At 30.2% G+C, this 12872-nt stretch overlaps 1 protein-coding gene across 1 annotated transcript in view; it reads right to left on the bottom strand.

The window, feature by feature from the left end:
- LOC143047427 (G-protein coupled receptor 22-like) overlaps nucleotides 1-12398 on the bottom strand; it is a 36740-nt gene extending 24342 nt beyond the window's left edge. Inside the window, exons 1-2 of the mRNA XM_076220486.1 lie at nucleotides 12255-12398; nucleotides 4470-4578 (exon numbers count right to left, since the gene is read on the bottom strand). The gene's annotated coding sequence lies outside the window, so the exon portion shown is untranslated. The remainder of the gene's footprint in view (nucleotides 1-4469; nucleotides 4579-12254) is intronic.
- Between the last annotated feature and the right edge of the window lie 474 nt (nucleotides 12399-12872).

Below are 12872 nucleotides of genomic sequence, written 5' to 3'. Positions count from 1 at the left end.
ATTAGTTTATTATTACACAGCTTTAATGTCCTTAATACAAACAAATGATTGGAATTGTCCTTTTCATAAACTTTAACATACAATCAATTATGTGATGATTCAATATGCATCTATATATTCTTCGAGCGTGCAAACAAATAGCATCAGATAATAAGTTACTGGATTATTAAGGTTGATCTTTTATGAAATGGGTCTAAAATATCCCCCAGTTTATCGTAACGTGTACAAGTATCAAAATTCTCTTTGAAAACTGTTGCATTTTATGACAAACTTATCTTGAATTTAAAAAGACGAAATTAGTTTGTTTTTTATTATTCCTTTTGATGGGATTTTTTATTTCAAATATACTATATTCTGAAAGTGTACGCTACACGCGTGTTTTGTCTACAAAATTCTCATCAGTGACGCTCGAATAAAAATGTGAAAACGCCAAATAAGGTACTAAAATGAAGAGCATGAATGGCATGTGCTTGGAATTGCAGATACCGCGTTTTAAAAAGAAGAGAATAGTACCGTCCATTTTAGATAGAGGGAATAGCATGTTTCCTGTTTCTATACTCTTTTTTATGTTTCTTACGTAGCCAATAAAACAATTATTTCTAATGTGTTTTATTACAGTCAGATTAAATGTGATTATAAGTGTTAATAGAACCGATGTTTTCGTAATCAAGATTCATTAATTATTGCATAACTGCAATGTCCTTGTTGCAAACAAATGGTGGATATTGTCCTTTTCATCAACTTCTTATTACAATCAATTACATCACGTGATGACCTCAACATACATCACCTTGTTAAATATCCGTAATACAAACAAATGATGGATATTGTTATTTTCATCAACTTCTAATTACAATCAATTACATCACGAGATAACCTCAATATACACTACATTCTTAAATGTCCGTTATACAAACAAATTGGTTGATATTGTACTTTTCATCAACTTCTTACTACATTCGATTACATTACGACCTCAATATACATATCTATTGTGCATGCGTATTCTTTTACTACTGTAGAAACAAAAAGCGTCAGGTAAACAATTTCTGGACCCTTATGGTTGTACTTTAATGTACTGATTAAATATCTCCTGGTATACTGCACCGTTTAAGACTATATCATTATTACTTAATTGTTGCATTTTGTTACAAGCTTATCTTGAACATATATAACGGAAATCAGTTTTTTTTTATTCTTCCTTTTTGTCGGATTTTTTACCAAATATCCAAGGCTTATGATTGTGTACTGCAGACACAATCTGTATACAGAAGAAGTACTTTATTACTTTAATAAAAGGATCAGTATCATCCGGGAGATTATATCTTTTGCCTGTAGGAAGTAAGGATTATGACAGTTCTTGTCCAATCGTTTGATGTGTTTTATCATTTGATTTTGTCATTTGATTAGATCTTTCCGTTTTGAATTTTCCTCGGAGTTCAGTATTTTTGTGATTTTTCTTTTTATAATATAGAATGTTATCGAGAACGAACTTGTTGCATTTATACCTGTTTATCTTGGACATATACTTATAGAAATTACTTTTTCATATTTCCTTAAGTGGAAAAACATCAAATATACCAGGTTGATAATTGTGAGTACCACATACTCACCATTGAGACTTGAATAACAAAATTAAAAGTCCAAAATATATTTGAACTTAAAGAGATTTTGGGAAAAGTAATTGGAAATAAAATGTATACTTTACAACAAATATATATATATAAAGACGATGTGGTATGATTGCCAATGAGACAACTCTCCACAAGAGACCAAAATGACACAGAAATTAACAACTTTAGGTCACCTTACGGCCTTTAACAATGAGGAAAGCCCATACCGCCAAGATATTGATTTCAGCACGCAAAGCATTGAAATCTTTCACCCCATATCTTATATTTGTTATATCAGGCCCAGTTAAAAATTTGAAAAAAACATTAATCAAGTTTAAATATTTCTCATTAATAAAGTTATTATAGATCCAGCCCTTATTCCGTTTTACGGTATGATAAAAGAAATCTGATACTTAGTTTTAAGCTTTATCTGGGCATATTAATGGAACATAAATCCGCTTGCTCGCTGCAAAGGTGAAAGTGTTAATAAAGAAAATAGGAAGTTTTAATTAAAAATATTCAAATTTTCTTAAACACATATTTTCTCAAAACATTAATACAAGGATAAGTGTAATAATGCAATTCCGAAGGGAGCATAAATCAATTGGAACTATCTACTATATTTTTGCGATTCCTCCTAAAATGTCATAAAGTATAATACGATTTATCTTAAATGTATACCTAATTAAACCAAAAAGGAGTATAAGATTTTCCAACAAATTGTAAATCTGTTTACCGAAAAGTATGATTTACAAGATATCGTCTCTTTCAATTTTAAATATACGGTTTTTAAATTATAAATATCAGGAAATCTGCACTCATGTGACTTATCTTTAATCATTTCATTTGTGTCTGAGATGTTGTTATAAGTCCATAGACAAATCAATCAAAAGTCATTTAAACATGAATAGAAGAATATTTTTAATAATGAACTCCCACAATAGCATAAATCGATTTTGGTCAATATATTAAGGCCTTGGATTCTTTTCTTCTGTTTTATAGCGATTGTTTGTTACAAGTCACATACAATGGTACGATTTCCCATTAATCTTATTAAACAAAAAAAAAATGGACAAGTAAAACAAACTTGCATAATCCACTTAATAATAACATAGCTTACCAAATTTATCTTATACATTTAAACTTAGAAGATCATATGAGTTCAAAATAATGCGGGCAATCTATGGTTAACAGGACAAGCAAACATTTGTAAAATGTTCCTCAAACGAAACTTATGAATCGTCATTGATTTTTAACCTATACATATAGTTTATACACTAAGAAGTATAATTTTTGGGTAATATTTCTTAAATGTAAATGCCTCTTTATTGAATCATAAACCTTTCAACTTTTGGGTAGGGTCATTTCTAAAAGTTGAAATCCGGATGTTTTATACAAAAATAAACCTATAAAATTGTAATGTTCCATTGGCATTCGATAGTTGAATTAATAGCTTTATGATAAATCAATTTACGTGTAAAAGTTAACCTTAATTGGTTGATTTGAGACATAGACTAGACTAATGGCACTTCAAACTTTGTACCGGGAAAGTTTTATAGTGTCATGTTTCAATTATCTCTTCGTTAATTACTAAACCATATCAAGGACAGCATTTTTCTGTGTTCGTATCACGAGACTTGAATTACTATCAAACGAAAACGACGAAAAACATTAGTTTATTTTTCGAGCAAGATACAAGATGTAATCTTATCAAAAGAGAGACGAAAGATACCAAACTCATAGATCGAAAATAAACTGACAACGCCATGGCTAAAAATAAAAAAAGACAAACAGACAAACAAAAGTACACATGACACAACATATAAAACTAAAGAATAAGCAACACGAACCCCACCAAAAACTGAGGGTGTATAAAAAAAAATCTTTAGTTGATTTCGTTCGACACATGCGTTTCATCTTCTTGGCTCAAATCAAATTAGGTTGCAGGTCAAAAAGTACAATAGAGGGTCTGCTTTGTCAAAATTTTATTTCAAAGTACAAGTTGGTCACTAAATTTAAATTTTCAATACACTTACTTCAACAAATGAGGCAGTAAAGCCTCTTTTTTATCAAGATTATATGGTTAAGGTGGTACCTAACACAACAGGGAGATAACTCTGTAAAATCAGCAGAATGTTTTAATGACGTTGTGTTCATAAGGGAATATCAAGCTTCTCAATGATCAAAATAAGTGTTTGTCAAACTGCTATATAACCAGTGTAATTTTTTTGGATTAAACGGTTGGTTCAAATTTTTTGAAATTTTTATATTTTTGTCAAAGGGTCAAAGTAAATAATTTGTCAAAATATTAAGAAAATTAAACGAGCCAAATTAAATTTAGTTAAAGTGTTAGGTACCACCTTAAAGTCGAGAATTCAATATTCTCAAAATGTTTTCTTACTTTTATATTTTATTGCAGTGCTTTTATTCAATGAAAAAATGGTATTGTATTGATATTGTGACAGTCCTGCTTTTCTAATTGAGTTTTCTTTATTTTTGTTGGTTTGATTGTTCAAATTCTTGCCAATAGATTTTTGTTTGTTTAATATTTTATTGTGTTTAACTTTTCCGACAAAAAAAAAACTTACCAAGCAAAGGGGAACGGTTGTGCGCATATACAACTACTTTAATCCAACCACATGTTGTGGCCTTCTTTTTTTAGCGGATGAATAGAATGTGCCATTTTTACTATCAAGTTTCAAAAATAAATATATCCTAGAAGGAAAAGTTCATTTGCACTACTACTATTTATTTCAAAGGTCAAATTATAAGGCTACGCGGCATATGTTCAACATGAATATACCACAAATATTTAAGAGTTTAAATCAATTATACTAAAATTCTGTAATACCCTACCTTCATTTTGTTATCTCCCTAAGAATTCAAGCAACCGTTAGTTGTGTTTATTCATACATTCCCACGTTATGTCTCTCTGAGGTGAAACTTAGACATCATTCTGGGAATCCTGTACGTTAATAAAAACAAAAAGTATGAATATTATATATATATCCCCAAAAGAGGCGTGGTTTGTGAAACAGTGGTACTAACAAAGTGCAACCTATTGCTATGAAAAAAAATATGTCAGTGTGACATATTCATATTTCAATGTATCAAAATATTGGTATCTAAAGTGATCAAAATTTTCCTCTGTATTTGAAGTGCTAAATTTTTTCATTATCGTCTATATTTTTTTTAAATTGCTAAATCATGTTCATGCGATGGTGCAGTCTGTCAATCTTAGAATAACGTCTTCTACTTTTGTCCACTCTTCAAAAATTCTACTTGAAATTCATTGCCGACTTATATTTTCAAAAAATCACTTTTTTTATTTTTAAGTACTTGGCTTCATTGAAAGTCACCGATCAACTTATTCTTATTCTTAGCTGCATGTTTATAAAACACTTTGAATATTACAAAATATACAAATAGTTCTATACTAAACCAATATTGCATAACATAAAACCAATCTAACGTAAGTTTTACATAATCATCAATGAACATTTATATATAAAATACTTGAACTTATTTTCAAACACAAGGCATTCTATAACTCAACACGCTATCTTATATAATTAAAACAATATGCTATTTCAATGTGAAAAGATAAAGAGGTCAATACCGAAGTGAGGCATGAGAAACGAATAAGATAACAAGCTTTATGATAAATATGATAAGTAATTACATTTTTTTACTATCTCTGAGATCACCCCTAGTTTTTTGGTGGGGTTCCTGTTGTTTATTCTTTAGTTTTCTATGTTGTGTCGTGTGTACTATTGTTTTTCTGTTTGTCTTTTTCATTTTTAGCCATGTCGTTGACAGTTTGTTTTAGATTTATGAGTTTGACTGTCCCTTTGGTATCTTTCGTCCCTCTTTGATAGCTATTTTATGTTCAAGATAGCTTAAAAGTCGACAGAATGAATAAACCAAAAAATATCTGCTTTTTATATTGCTAAAATTCCTAAACTACACTGCTATTTTTCTTTTATTCATTTTCAGTTGTCGGGATTTATGATTTTCTTCAATTAATTTTAACGTTTATTAACTTCACCATGTTCTACATATTAAATTTCCTGTACCAAGTCACGAATATGACAACTGTTGTCCACTCGTTTGATCTGTTTTATTATTTGATTTTGCCATTTGATTAGGGACTTTTCGTTTTGAATTTTCCTCGGAGTTCAGTATTTTTGTAATTTTACTTTTTTTTAATGTACCTTGGTATTTTTGATACTTTTTTATAGAATAAAGAATAACAATATGTTTGCTCGTTCGCATTGTGAACCATATATTTGTTTTCTGTGTTGTGATGTTATGCTATGGTTTCAGAAAAAGGGAGAAGGTTTGGATCCATTAAAACGTTAATCCCGCTGCAAATGTTTGCACCTGTCCTAAGTCAGGAATCTGATGTACAGTAGTTGTCGTTTGTTTATGTAATTTATACGTGTTTCTCGTTTCTCGTTTTTTTTATTTATATAGATTAGACCGTTGGTTTTACACTAGTACTTTTGGGGCCCTTTATAGCTTGTTGTTCGGTGTGAGCCAAGGCTCCGTGTTGAAGACCGTACATTGACCTATAATGGTTTACTTTTTTTAAATTGTTATTTGGATGGAGAGTTGTCTCATTGGCACTCACACCACATCTCCCTATATCTACAGACAAATCAATATATATATATATATTTCTTTGTTTTCATTCTTTTGAAAGAAAAGCAATCAAATCATAGGACATGTAATTAAAGAACGACTTAAAATCATATTTGATCAGTTTGCTTTAATATTAGAATACAATACAGTTAATGGGAATTTAATGGTTAATTCAACAAACAAACAAACTTGAAGTTTTATACACGGATTACAAATGTCAATAGTTCAACAATATATATTTTATAATTAATGATTAGTTTTGCTTGTTCAGTATATGCACTGGAAATCAAATATGTAAACAATCTATATAGATATTAAAAGATGTGTTATGAGCAATCATACCACATCTTCTTTTTTATATTCATAAATATTTTTTTTGTTTTCTATATAGATTAGACCGTTGGTTTTCCCCATTTTAATGGTTTTACACTAGTAATTGTTTAGGACCCTTTATAGCTTGCTGTTTGGTGTAAGCCAAGCCTCTGTGTTGAAGACCAAACTTTGACCTATAATGGTTTACTTATACAAATTATGACTTGGATGGAGAGTTGTCTCATCGACGCTCATACCACATCTTCTTATATCTATTAAAGCTATGAACTGTCTGTAGATATAGAAAGATGTGGTATGAGTGCCAATTAGACAAGTCTCCATCCAAATAACAATTTATAAAAGTAAACTGTTATAGGTCAATGTACGGCCTTCAAAACGGAGCATTGGCTCACACCGAACAATAAGCTATAAAGGGCCCCAAAATTACTAGTGTAAAACCATTCAAACGGGAAAACCAACGGTCTATATAAATACAAAAACGAGAAACGAGAAACACGTATAAATTACATAAACAAACGACAACTACTGTACATCAGATTCCTGACCTACGACAGGTGCAAACAATTGCAGCGGGTTAAGACGTTTTGATAGGTACCAACCTTCATCCTTATCTGAAACAATAGTGTAACATCACAACATCAAATGTGTTTTATTAAATTACAGCGATGCTCTAATTATAAGATATTAGCATAATGTTAAAACTGTTGCAATACTTTTTTTATCTATCATGAAACGTATTAATGTTTTCACGTTAAATTTGTTCTTAGAATTGAATTCAGAAATAACATTTAGTATGAGAATTTTTTTTTTTAATTTTCCTTCTGCTACTAATATATACCTCTGTTCGTCATTAAAAAATGTTCTCCCTTAATGTTTCTAAATAGTAATCAGATAAGTTATTAACAATATTTCATTTTAGAGGGTTACACAGTTAGCTATATAACTAATCTTCCCTAATGGTTTCATCATAGAAAAAAGCATAAACAAAATGCAAACATATATATGATAAAATTGAGAATGGAAATAGGGAATGTGTCAAAAAGACAACAACCCGACCATAGAGCAGACAACAACAGAAGGTCACCAACAGGTCTTCAATGCAGCGAGAAATTCCCGCACCCGGAGGCGTCCTTCAGATGGCCTACATGGAAAATTAAACTGGCTATAGTTGCAAAGTGTTTTAAAAATCTTCTGTCTCTGATAGAAAGTTGTCTTATTGGTAATCATACCACATCTTTTTGTTTTTATAGTGAGTATAAAAGTGCTTGGGAAGGATGATATAACGGATAGAACTGGGAAGAAGCAGTTTTGTTTTTATAGTGATTAAGATTATAACACAATGATGACTGCTGTACCCCAATTTTTTACATTTTTACCTTTTATGTCTGTATGTTTTGTTCACACATCGTTGTCAATATAATGAAATTTTATGCCACTGTCATACAAGTGAGAGGTTAAGCTAGCTATAAAACCAGGTTTAATAAATCATTTTCAACATAAGCTAATTTCTGTACTAATTCAGAAACATGACAGTTGTTATCCATGCGTATGGTGTGTTTGAGCTTTTGAACTTTCCACTTGATTGGCGACTTTCCATTTGAATTTTCCTCGGCGTTCGGGTTTTTTTTTTTTTATTTGTATCTCATTATCATGCATTTACGCCATTGTGACCTATCTATCTACGTAATTGTCATCCATTTGTCGTTTTGTGATCCTAGGGAACGCAAATCCAGAATAGCATTTAGAAGGCACGAAATTTATAAACTTTTTTTACAATCTATATATGTGAAATTAAAAAATAAATGAAAATTAAATTTAAAAGACGTATTCTAATTTGAAGTGTTCTTATAAGAATTTTAATTAAGGAGGTTTGCAAAAACTTTTCAGAAGCATGCAAAATCAATTCATTATCAAATAGAAAGTATATTGCAATTTTTGTCTTACAAACAAAATGAATGCAATACTTATAACTATATCTATTAAATATTTAGTGAGATAATAACAGGTGAATAAAAGACATTCTAATGCAATTATTTTGTATCCATGGTTCTGATTGGATGACAGTAAGCGTAAAATTCTCTATCTCCTTGTCTGTAACTAAGGAAGCCGACATTTTGAATTGCTGAAGGTATTGACATGTAGTTTCTACAATAATAAGCCAAAAAACTCACATGTTGCACCTAAAAATCTTCTTTTTATCAAATTTTATTACATTCTGAAGCGGCACAGAATCCAGAAAACGCCCGGTGTTTATGTTTGACGCCGGAAGCATACCTATGACGTCACCTAGTGTAGGGACCAAAGAAAATAACATCTTTTCGCGGAATTTTCTTTAATGAACGTTTAAGACTGAAATAATAATTGAAATTCAATTATGAACTCGATTTGCATTAGAATAGAGATAACTGTATTGTATTTGAAGCTTTGCGGACGTCCATCGGTAGTTTTACTGTCGCAAATACCCGTTTACCTGTCTCCGCTCCGCGTCGCCAGGTAAACTAAATTTGCGACAGTAAAACTACCGATGGACGTCCTTAAAGCTTCAAATACAATACAGTTATCTCTTAAATATCAATTTATTACAGTATACAATTATTAGTCAATTGAAATGAAAATGAAATTTAAATGACGTATTCTAAAAGGACACTTTTATAAGAATTCAAATTTGGATTTTTTAATAAGAATTTTAATTAAGGAAGTTTGCAATTACGGTTCAGAAACATGCAAAATCAATTCATTATCAAATAGGAAGTATATTGCAATGTGTGTCTTACAAAATAAAATTGAATGCAGTACAAATAACTATCGGTTATTAAATATTTAGTTATATAACAACAGGTGAATAAAAGGTAATATCCATTTATCATAGTATAAAATTATTAGTCAATATCGCCCTCAAAACCTAGACATGTACTACTGTTTCCTTTCATTTTGTATAATATATCTTCAATGCTTGATATAATGCAGTATATTGGCTCAATATCAATTTAATGAATGTTTTACAAGAAAGAAACAGGTAAAAACAACAAACTGAGTGTGATAACATTCCTTGGAAGTAAACAAATATATCACAATGGTTAAAAGCGTCCAATATCCATTTAGTATCATTTTCATAGATTATCTAAAATGTGTGAAAATAGTTCTGTTTTATAGAAACAACATTACACTATCATACTTATTTTCTAAATTTGCAGAATAACAATTGACTATGATTTGGGATAGATCTATCGAGAGTACTTATATTTTTTATTAAATTTTTCCTTAAAAAAAAGGAAAAAATATTTTTGTTCTTTTCCATATACAGTCGGTAGAACCCCTGTCAAAATATAAAAACGTTCCCCAAAATACTTCTTTTTATATAGAGAAGACAGGAAAAATTATTTATATAATACAAGCAATATTCTCTAAAACAAGAAATCAACACGTCATTAATGTCATGCCTCTAAAGCTCTTATCTGGAAATACCTTCATCAGTAATGCTCAAAGCCGAACATTTGAAAACCAATAATTTATAAGAACCAAAGATCGACTGCTGTTGAAGATCGACATGACCCAAAGAACTCAAGTTAAAAATAACCAAATCCATTTCGAGTCAACTTTGCCTGAGGGAGTATGGAAGTTGAGTTATTGTAATTCGTGAAACATAGTTTGACCTCGTCAATTTTCAGTTTAGTTGTCTACGTTTTCTGAAGTTCAATTTTAATTTGGTTTCAATTTTCTCTGCTATGTTTCATGAAACGTACAGCAGTTACATTTGCAGTGGGTCGAGTTACATATCCTTCATGTCTATGCATGGTCTATTGTTTCAATGTTTAATAATAATAATAAGTTGACCTTTAACGAATTTAGATATTTCATTTGTTCTTTTGGTTTCAATATTCTCTAATGTGTTTCAGGAAACGTATTCCAGTAACATTTGCAGTGGGTCGGGTTAAATATCTTTCATTTCTATGTAAAGTCTATTGTTTCAATGTTTAAATGATGATAATAAATACTAGTACTTGAAGGCGTACAATTTGATTAAGACCAATCTTTAAAAAGAGTGAACACTTATAAGTGACATTGAAATTGATTGAAGAAAATTTTCTAAACATGGTAAATGCATACATTTATGAAAATTTAGTTTCAACCTCAAATTTAGTTCTTTATAATCTTGTACCTTTTTTAATTTTGTATTTTGAACCTTCTTGATTCAAGCGTTACTGGTGTGTATTTAGTAAACGAAACACGCGGCTGGAGCTCAAAATTTTAATCAAGGTACCTATGCTGAGTTTATATAGAAGAAACTTGCGTGATTTTTTATAAAGTTATTAGCTTATAAATGAACTTGAAGAATAAATCAATCGCTTATTTTCTTAAAAGGAAAGTAGTTGCAATAATTTTATATTTAGCGATATAATAACAGGTTGAATAAGGGCAATATCCTTTTGACTTAGTATAAAATTAATAATTCATATTGCCCGCAATATGTAAGCATGTAATAACGTTTCGCTCGTTTGATTTGATATGTTTAAGATACAGCATATGGTCCGAGACCACAATTGTCGTCCCTTGATTTTCGTTGTTAATATAGTCCCTAGTGTTGACAGTGGGTTACTTGCCATTAATTTTTATACCCCTTCCAAATTTATTTCTCTATGTTTAATGCCTCAAATTGCAAGTAAAGGGGGGGGGGGGGGGGTGAAATGACACTGTAAATAAATTTGGGTCCAGAATTTTAAAGGAAAGTAGTGATTTGGTCCAGCTGAAAAAGGATTAAAATTAGCACTTTGGAAGCTGTCAAAAGATTTTAAGACGCCCTAAACATAAAATGGTCCATATTTTGAGTTAGAGCCGATTAAAATTTCTATAATTTTAATATAATTTGTCCCAAAAGTAGTAAAACACACTGTAAAAGTTTCTTTGAGAAAGCGCAGGTGGGATTTTTTTTTTTATTTTCATTTATGTTCTAAAAGAAATGCACTACGAAATAATTGTGGTCTCGGACCATATATGCTAATTAATGCTTGATGAATGATGATTGAGTAAAAAAACGGAAAAAGAGAGCCGAGATTTAGCCATTAGACATGCATTCAAACTCAAAGTCGAAAATAAACTGACAACGCCATGGCATAAAAAAGATAAAACAAACATACTAAACACATAGAAACTGGATTTCTCCACACGAACCCCGACAAACATCGTTGTTGATCTATTGTGCCCTGGAAGGTAAACTGACAAATGGTGTGCTCCGGAAGGTAAACTGACAAATGGATTACGAAAAGTGCCTGGGAAGTTAACATACTGACAACAATGATATGAAGCGTCCAATTTCAAAGTCGGATTCTTTTTAAATACCCAAATTGCATTAAAACAATTTAACAGTTTTATTATAAATTATATCAAATGGTTCCGTTCATTTTTTTTTTTTTTTTAATGCAAAATCAGAATTTTCAGAATTGACTCTTGTTTGGCACTGAGTATACTTCGTTGTTGTTTGTCTTAAGAGTATAATCTAATTGTGAAAAGATAGTATATAAAAACAAAAACAATGTAAAATGAAACAAAATAGTTTGTGAATGTCTTCCGACGTATTTTTTGTTTAAAGTACTTATAATAATAAAAAAAAATATTGTATATATATCATTAAAAAATCAAAAAATGTCGTAAAGTAAATTTACCTACCTGTTATTTAGAACTATTCCCGCTAAATATTATTGAAATCAGTTCGTAGCAGACGACATAACACAATTAATGAGATATACCTGTAAAAAGTCGATAACAGAGCAAGAAAGTGTCATCTCTATCTTCGAATAGAGGCGTTATCAATGCAACCCATGGAATAATGTCTTTTCTCTCAAATAAACTCTCTTTATATGTATGTATATGTATATCACCAAAAAATCATGGATTTCAGAGCTGTAATATTATTGGACGTGACTATGTACATAGTTAAGCTAAGTTGTGACACTATAGCATTACCATGGACGTTATCAATTTTCAAGGATTTTAATAAATTAAGGATGTAGCCTATACATTAGTATTCATTGTTTCTGAAAATTGCTAATATCAAATTTTGAAGACAATTTGTTTTTTAACATCACAACAAAAATATTTTTTTTTAATTAAACCCATCGCTTGAGCATAATTGCAGTTTTCAATATAGACAAAATTCGCCGGAAAATTGATCAATGTTAAAAATATCTAAACTTAAAAATATTTTATCGTTTGATATGAAATAATTATGTTAAAGAGCAGCTTGGACAGTTTGTATCGTGGTTCTTAGAAAACAAACCTGTGCGT

The sequence above is a fragment of the Mytilus galloprovincialis genome, chromosome 10, assembly GCF_965363235.1.
Source record: "Mytilus galloprovincialis chromosome 10, xbMytGall1.hap1.1, whole genome shotgun sequence".
NCBI classification, from domain to species: Eukaryota; Metazoa; Mollusca; class Bivalvia; order Mytilida; family Mytilidae; genus Mytilus; species Mytilus galloprovincialis.
Note: the sequence above shows the minus strand (reverse complement) of the source record. Positions and strands in the feature narration are given on the sequence as shown.